The sequence below is a fragment of the Ranitomeya imitator genome, chromosome 1, assembly GCF_032444005.1.
Source record: "Ranitomeya imitator isolate aRanImi1 chromosome 1, aRanImi1.pri, whole genome shotgun sequence".
NCBI classification, from domain to species: Eukaryota; Metazoa; Chordata; class Amphibia; order Anura; family Dendrobatidae; genus Ranitomeya; species Ranitomeya imitator.
Window position 1 is genome coordinate 1,220,870,575 of NC_091282.1, and position 10,284 is coordinate 1,220,880,858.

Consider the following 10,284-nt stretch of genomic DNA (forward strand, 5'->3'; position numbering starts at 1 on the left):
CGGACAGTATTATAGTAGTTATATTATTGTACATAGGGGCAGTATTATAGTAGTTATATTTTTGTATATAAGAGCAGTATTATAGTAGTTATATTCTTGTACATAGGGGCAGTATTATAGTAGTTATATTCTTGTACATAAAGGACAGAATTATATTATTTATATTCTTGTACATAGGGGACAGTATTATAGTAGTTATATTCTTGTACATAAGGGCAGTATTATAGTATTTATATTCTTGTACATAGGGGACAGTATTATAGTAGTTATGTTCTTGTACATAGGAGCAGTATTATAGTAGTTATATTCTTGTACATAGGGGCAGTATTATATTAGTTATATTCTTGTACATAGGAGCAGTATTATAGCAGTTATATTGTTGTACATAGGGGCAGTATTATAGTAGTTATATTCTTTTACATAGGAGCAGTATTATAGTAGTTATATTTTTTTACATAGGGGCAGTATTATAGTAGTTATATTCTTGTACATAGGGGCAGTATTATAGTAGTTATATTCTTATACATAGGGGCAGTATTATAGTAGTTATATTCTTGTACATGGGACAGTATTATAGTACTTATATTCTTGTACATAGGGGCACTATTATAGTAGTTATATTCTTGTACATAGGAGCAGTATTATAGTAGTTATATTCTTGTACAGAGGAGCAGTATTATAGTAGTTATATTCTTGTACATAAGAGCAGTATTATAGTCGTTATATTCTTTTACATAGGGGGCAGTATTATAGTAGTTATATTCTTGTACATAGGAGGCAGTATTATAGTAGCTATATTCTTGTACATAGGGAGCAGTATTATAGTTGTTATATTCTTGTACATAGGGACAGTATTATAGTAGTTATATTATTGTACATAGGGGCAGTATTATAGTAGTTATGTTTTTGTATATAGGAGCAGTATTATAGTAGTTATATTCTTGTACATAGGGGCAGTATTATAGTAGTTATATTCTTGTACATAAGGGACAGTATTATATTATTTATATTCTTGTACATAGGGGCAGTATTATAGTATTTATATTCTTGTACATAGGGGACAGTATTATAGTAGTTATGTTCTTGTACATAGGGGCAGTATTATAGTAGTTATAGTCTTGTACATAGCGGCAGTATTATAGTAGTTATTTTCTTGTACATAGGGGCAGTATTATAGTAGTTATATTCTTGTACATAGGGGCAGTATTATAGTAGTTATATTCTTATACATAGGGGCAGTATTATAGTAGTTATATTCTTGTACATAGGGGACAGTATTATAGTAGTTATATTCTTGTACATAGGGGCAGTATTATAGTATTTATATTCTTGTACATAGGAGCAGTATTATAGTAGTTATATTCTTGTACATAGGGGCAGTATTATAGTAGTTATATTCTTGTACATAGGGGGCAGTATTATAGTAGTTATATTCTTGTACATAGGGGGCAGTACTATAGTAGTTATATTCTTGTACATAGGGGCAGTATTATAGTAGTTATATTCTTGTACATAGGAGCAGTATTATAGTAGTTATAGTCTTGTACATAGGAGCAGTATTATAGTAGTTATAGTCTTGGACATAGGGGCAGTATTATAGTAGTTATATTCTTGCACATAGGAGCAGTATTATAGTAGTTATATTCTTTTACATAGGGAGCAGTATTATAGTAGTTATATTCTTGTACATAGGAGGCAGTATTATAGTAGCTATATTCTTGTACATAGGGGCAGTATTATAGTAGTTATATTCTTATACATAGGGGCAGTATTATAGTAGTTATATTCTTGTACATAGGGGACAGTATTATAGTAGTTATATTCTTGTACATAGGGGCAGTATTATAGTATTTATATTCTTGTACATAGGAGCAGTATTATAGTAGTTATATTCTTGTACATAGGGGCAGTATTATAGTAGTTATATTCTTGTACATAGGGGGCAGTATTATAGTAGTTATATTCTTGTACATAGGGGGCAGTATTATAGTAGTTATATTCTTGTACATAGGGGCAGTATTATAGTAGTTATATTCTTGTACATAGGAGCAGTATTATAGTAGTTATAGTCTTGTACATAGGAGCAGTATTATAGTAGTTATAGTCTTGTACATAGGGGCAGTATTATAGTAGTTAAAGTCTTGTACATAGGGGCAGTATTATAGTAGTTATATTCTTATACATAGGAACAGTATTATAGTAGTTATATTCTTGTACATATGGGCAGTATTATAGTATTTATATTCTTCTACATAGGGGCAGTATTATAGTAGTTATATTCTTGTACATAGGGGCAGTATTATAGTAGTTATATTCTTTTACATAGGAGCAGTATTATAGTAGTTATATTCTTTTACATAGGGGCAGTATTATAGTAGTTATATTCTTGTACATAGGGGTGGTATTATAGTAGTTATATTCTTGTAATTCTTGTACATAGGAGCAGTATTATAGTAGTTATATTCTTGTACATAGGGGCAGTATTATAGTAGTTATATTCTTGTACATACGAGCAGTATTATAGCAGTTATATTTTTGTACATATGAGCAGTATTATAGTAGTTATATTATTGTACATAGGGGCAGTATTATAGTAGTTATATTCTTGTACATAGGGGGCAGTATTATAGTAGTTATATTCTTGTACATAGGGGCGGTATTATAGTAGTTATATTCTTGTACATAGGAGCAGTATTATAGTAGTTATATTATTGTACATAGGGGCAGTATTATAGTAGTTATATTCTTGTAATTCTTGTACATAGGAGCAGTATTATAGTAGTTATATTCTTGTACATAGGAGCAGTATTATAGTAGTTATATTCTTGTACATAGGAGCAGTATTATTGTAGTTATATTCTTGTACGTAGGAGCAGTATTATAGTAGTTATATTCTTGTACATAGGAGCAGTATTATAGTAGTTATATTCTTGTACAGAGGAGCAGTATTATAGTAGTTATATTCTTGTACATAAGAGCAGTATTATAGTCGTTATATTCTTTTACATAGGGAGCAGTATTATAGTAGTTATATTCTTGTACATAGGAGGCAGTATTATAGTAGCTATATTCTTGTACATAGGGAGCAGTATTATAGTTGTTATATTCTTGTACATAGGGACAGTATTATAGTAGTTATATTATTGTACATAGGGGCAGTATTATAGTAGTTATGTTTTTGTATATAGGAGCAGTATTATAGTAGTTATATTCTTGTACATAGGGGCAGTATTATAGTAGTTATATTCTTGTACATAAGGGACAGTATTATATTATTTATATTCTTGTACATAGGGGCAGTATTATAGTATTTATATTCTTGTACATAGGGGACAGTATTATAGTAGTTATGTTCTTGTACATAGGGGCAGTATTATAGTAGTTATAGTCTTGTACATAGCGGCAGTATTATAGTAGTTATTTTCTTGTACATAGGGGCAGTATTATAGTAGTTATATTCTTGTACATAGGGGCAGTATTATAGTAGTTATATTCTTATACATAGGGGCAGTATTATAGTAGTTATATTCTTGTACATAGGGGACAGTATTATAGTAGTTATATTCTTGTACATAGGGGCAGTATTATAGTATTTATATTCTTGTACATAGGAGCAGTATTATAGTAGTTATATTCTTGTACATAGGGGCAGTATTATAGTAGTTATATTCTTGTACATAGGGGGCAGTATTATAGTAGTTATATTCTTGTACATAGGGGGCAGTACTATAGTAGTTATATTCTTGTACATAGGGGCAGTATTATAGTAGTTATATTCTTGTACATAGGAGCAGTATTATAGTAGTTATAGTCTTGTACATAGGAGCAGTATTATAGTAGTTATAGTCTTGTACATAGGGGCAGTATTATAGTAGTTATATTCTTGCACATAGGAGCAGTATTATAGTAGTTATATTCTTTTACATAGGGAGCAGTATTATAGTAGTTATATTCTTGTACATAGGAGGCAGTATTATAGTAGTTATATTCTTGTACATAGGGGACAGTATTATAGTAGTTATATTCTTGTACATAGGGGCAGTATTATAGTAGTTATATTCTTATACATAGGGGCAGTATTATAGTAGTTATATTCTTGTACATAGGGGACAGTATTATAGTAGTTATATTCTTGTACATAGGGGCAGTATTATAGTATTTATATTCTTGTACATAGGAGCAGTATTATAGTAGTTATATTCTTGTACATAGGGGCAGTATTATAGTAGTTATATTCTTGTACATAGGGGGCAGTATTATAGTAGTTATATTCTTGTACATAGGGGGCAGTATTATAGTAGTTATATTCTTGTACATAGGGGCAGTATTATAGTAGTTATATTCTTGTACATAGGAGCAGTATTATAGTAGTTATAGTCTTGTACATAGGAGCAGTATTATAGTAGTTATATTCTTGTACATAGGGGCAGTATTATAGTAGTTAAAGTCTTGTACATAGGGGCAGTATTATAGTAGTTATATTCTTATACATAGGAACAGTATTATAGTAGTTATATTCTTGTACATATGGGCAGTATTATAGTATTTATATTCTTCTACATAGGGGCAGTATTATAGTAGTTATATTCTTTTACATAGGGGCAGTATTATAGTAGTTATATTCTTTTACATAGGAGCAGTATTATAGTAGTTATATTCTTTTACATAGGGGCAGTATTATAGTAGTTATATTCTTGTACATAGGGGTGGTATTATAGTAGTTATATTCTTGTAATTCTTGTACATAGGAGCAGTATTATAGTAGTTATATTCTTGTACATAGGGGCAGTATTATAGTAGTTATATTCTTGTACATACGAGCAGTATTATAGCAGTTATATTTTTGTACATATGAGCAGTATTATAGTAGTTATATTATTGTACATAGGGGCAGTATTATAGTAGTTATATTCTTGTACATAGGGGGCAGTATTATAGTAGTTATATTCTTGTACATAGGGGCGGTATTATAGTAGTTATATTCTTGTACATAGGAGCAGTATTATAGTAGTTATATTATTGTACATAGGGGCAGTATTATAGTAGTTATATTCTTGTAATTCTTGTACATAGGAGCAGTATTATAGTAGTTATATTCTTGTACATAGGAGCAGTATTATAGTAGTTATATTCTTGTACATATGAGCAGTATTATAGTAGTTATATTCTTGTACATAGGAGCAGTATTATAGTAGTTATATTCTTGTACATAGGGGCAGTATTATAGTAGTTATATTCTTGTACATACGAGCAGTATTATAGCAGTTATATTCTTGTACATAGGAGCAGTTTTATAGTAGTTATATTCTTGTACATAGGAGCAGTATTATAGTAGTTATATTATTGTACATAGGGGCAGTATTATAGTAGTTATATTCTTGTACATAGGGGGCAGTATTATAGTAGTTATATTCTTGTACATAGGGGCGGTATTATAGTAGTTATATTCTTGTACATAGGAGCAGTATTATAGTAGTTATATTCTTGTACATAGGAGCAGTATTATAGTAGTTATATTATTGTACATAGGGGCAGTATTATAGTAGTTATATTCTTGTAATTCTTGTACATAGGAGCAGTATTATAGTAGTTATATTCTTGTACATAGGAGCAGTATTATAGTAGTTATATTCTTGTACATAGGAGCAGTATTATTGTAGTTATATTCTTGTACGTAGGAGCAGTATTATGGTAGTTATATTCTTGTACATAGGAGCAGTATTATAGTAGTTATAGTCTTGTACATAGGAGCAGTATTATAGTAGTTATAGTCCTGTACATAGGGGTAGTATTATAGTAGTTATATTCTTGTATACAAGAGCAGTATTATAGTAGTTATATTCTTGCACATAGGAGCATTATTATAGTAGTTATATTTTTGTACATAGGGAGCAGTATTATAGTAGTTATATTCTTGTACATAGGAGCAGTATTATAGTAGTTATATTCTTGTACATAGGAGCAGTATTATAGTAGTTATACTCTTGTACATAGGAGCAGTATTATAGTAGTTATATTCTTGTACATAGGAGCAGTATTATAGTAGTTATATTCTTGTACATAGGAGCAGTATTATAGTAGTTATATTCTTGCACATAGGAGCATTATTATAGTAGTGATATTCTTGTACATAGGAGCATTATTATAGCAGTTATATTCTTGTATATAGGGGCAGTATTATAGTAGTTATATTCTGTACATAGGGGCAGTATTATAGTAGTTATATTCTTGTACATAGGAGCAGTATTATAGTAGTTATATTCTTGTACATAGGAGCATTATTATAGTAGTTATATTCTTGCACATAGGAGCATTATTATAGTAGTTATATTCTTGTACATAGGGAGCAGTATTATAGTAGTTATACTCTTGTACATAGGAGCAGTATTATAGTAGTTATATTCTTGTACATAGGAGCAGTATTATAGTAGTTATATTCTTGCACATAGGAGCATTATTATAGTAGTGATATTCTTGTACATAGGAGCATTATTATAGCAGTTATATTCTTGTATATAGGGGCAGTATTATAGTAGTTATATTCTTGTACATAGGAGCAGTATTATAGTAGTTATATTCTTGTACATAGGAGCAGTATTATAGTAGTTATATTATTGTACATAGGGGCAGTATTATAGTAGTTATATTATTGTAATTCTTGTACATAGGGGCAGTATTATAGTAGTTATATTATTGTACATAGGGGCAGTATTATAGTAGTTATATTCTTGTTCATAGGAGCAGTATTATAGTAGTTATATTATTGTACATAGGGGCAGTATTATAGTAGTTATATTATAGTAATTCTTGTACATAGGGGCAGTATTATAGTAGTTACATTATTGTACATAGGGGCAGTATTATAGTAGTTATATTCTTGTACATAGGAGCAGTATTATAGTAGTTATATCATTGTACATAGGGGCAGTATTATAGTATTTATATTCTTGTACATAGGGGGCAGTATTATAGTAGTTATATTCTTGTACATAGGGGCAGTATTATAGTAGTTATATTCTTGTACATAGGGGCAGTATTATAGCAGTTATATTCTTGTACATAGGAGCAGTATTATAGTAGTTATATTCTTGTACATACGAGCAGTATTATAGCAGTTATATTCTTGCACATAGGAGCAGTATTATAGTAGTTATATTCTTGTACATAGGGGGCAGTATTATAGTAGTTATATTCTTGTACATAGGGGCGGTATTATAGTAGTTATATTCTTGTACATAGGAGCAGTATTATAGTAGTTATATTCTTGTACATAGGAGCAGTATTATAGTAGTTATATTATTGTACATAGGAGCAGTATTATTGTAGTTATATTCTTGTACGTAGGAGCAGTATTATAGTAGTTATATTCTTGTAATTCTTGTACATAGGAGCAGTATTATAGTAGTTATATTCTTGTACGTAGGAGCAGTATTATAGTAGTTATATTCTTGTACATAGGAGCAGTATTATTGTAGTTATATTCTTGTACGTAGGAGCAGTATTATAGTAGTTATATTCTTGTACATAGGAGCAGTATTATAGTAGTTATATTCTTGTACATAGGAGCAGTATTATAGTAGTTATAGTCTTGTACATAGGGGCAATATTATAGTAGTTATAGTCTTGCACATAGGAGCAGTATTATAGTAGTTATATTCTTGTACATAGGAGCAGTATTATAGTAGTTATATTCTTGTATATAGGGACAGTATTATAGTAGTTATATTCTTGTACATAGGAGCAGTATTATAGTAGTTATATTCTTGTACATAGGGACAGTATTATAGTAGTTATATTCTTGTACATAGGGACAGTATTATAGTAGTTATATTCTTGTACATAGGAGCATTATTATAGTAGTTATATTCTTGCACATAGGAGCAGTATTATAGTAGTTATATTCTTGCACATAGGAGCATTATTATAGTAGTTATATTCTTGTACATAGGGAGCAGTATTATAGTAGTTATATTCTTGTACATAGGAGCAGTATTATAGTAGTTATATTCTTGTACATAGGGGGCGGTATTCTAGTAGTTATATTCTTGTACATAGGAGCAGTATTATAGTAGTTATATTCTTGCACATAGGAGCATTATTATAGTAGTTATATCATTGTACATAGGGGCAGTATTATAGTAGTTATATTCTTGTACATAGGAGCAGTATTATAGTAGTTATATCATTGTACATAGGGGCAGTATTATAGTAGTTATATTCTTGTACATAGGGACAGTATTATAGTAGTTATATTCTTGTACATAGGGACAGTATTATAGTAGTTATATTCTTGTACATAGGAGCAGTATTATAGTAGTTATATTCTTGCACATAGGAGCAGTATTATAGTAGTTATATTCTTGCACATAGGAGCATTATTATAGTAGTTATATTCTTGTACATAGGAGCAGTATTATAGTAGTTATATTCTTGTACATAGGGACAGTATTATAGTAGTTATATTCTTGTACATAGGGACAGTATTATAGTAGTTATATTCTTGTACATAGGAGCATTATTATAGTAGTTATATTCTTGTAAGTAGGGAGCAGTATTATAGTAGTTATATTCTTGTACATAGGGGCAGTATTATAGTAGTTATATTCTTGTAAGTAGGGAGCAGTATTATAGTAGTTATATTCTTGTACATAGGGGCAGTATTATAGTAGTTATATTCTTGTACATAGGGGCAGTATTATAGTAGTTATATTCTTGCACATAGGAGCATTATTATAGTAGTTATATTCTTGTACATAGGGAGCAGTATTATAGTAGTTATATTCTTGTACATAGGAGCAGTATTATAGTAGTTATATTCTTGTACATAGGGGGCGGTATTCTAGTAGTTATATTCTTGTACATAGGAGCAGTATTATAGTAGTTATATTCTTGCACATAGGAGCATTATTATAGTAGTTATATTCTTGTACATAGGGAGCAGTATTATAGTAGTTATATTCTTGTACATAGGAGCAGTATTATAGTAGTTATATTATTGTACATAGGGGCAGTATTATAGTAGTTATATTCTTGTACATAGGAGTATTATAGTAGTTATATTCTTGTACATAGGAGCAGTATTATAGTAGTTATATTCTTGTACATAGGAGCAGTATTATAGTAGTTATATTCTTGTACATAGGGGCAGTATTATAGTAGTTATATTCTTGTACATAGGAGCAGTATTATAGTAGTTATATTCTTGTACATGGGGCAGTATTATAGTACTTATATTTTTGTATATAGGAGCAGTATTATAGTCGTTATATTCTTTTACATAGGGAGCAGTATTATAGTAGTTATATTCCAGAACATAGGAGCAGTATTATAGTAGTTATATTCTTGGACATAGGAGCAGTATTATAGTAGTTATATTCTTGTACATAGGAGCAGTATTATAGTAGTTATATTCTTCTACATAGGGGCAGTATTATAGTAGTTATATTCTTGTACATAGGGAGCAGTATTATAGTAGTTATATTCTTGTACATAGGAGCAGTATTATAGTAGTTATATTCTTGTACATAGGGGGCAGTATTATAGTAGTTATATTCTTGTACATAGGAGCAGTATTATAGTAGTTATATTCTTGTACATAGGAGCAGTATTATAGTAGTTATATTCTTGTACATAGGGGCAGTATTATAGTAGTTATATTCTTGTACATAGGAGCAGTATTATAGTAGTTATATTCTTTTACATAGGAGCAGTATTATAGTAGTTATATTCTTGTACATAGGGGCAGTATTATAGTAGTTATATTCTTGTACATAGGAGCAGTATTATAGTAGTTATATTCTTGTACATAGGGGCAGTATTATAGTAGTTATATTCTTGTACATAGGAGCAGTATTATAGTAGTTATATTCTTGTACATGGGGCAGTATTATAGTACTTATATTTTTGTACATAGGAGCAGTATTATAGTCGTTATATTCTTTTACATAGGGAGCAGTATTATAGTAGTTATATTCCAGAACATAGGAGCAGTATTATAGTAGTTATATTCTTGGACATAGGAGCAGTATTATAGTAGTTATATTCTTGTACATAGGAGCAGTATTATAGTAGTTATATTCTTGTACATAGGGGCAGTATTATAGTAGTTATATTCTTGTATATAGGAGCAGTACTATAGTAGTTATATTCTTGTACATAGGGGCAGTATTATAGTAGTTATATTCTTGTACATAGGGGCAGTATTATAGTAGTTATATTCTTGTACATAGGAGCAGTATTATAGTAGTTATATTCTTGTACATAGGGGCAGTATTATAGTAGTTA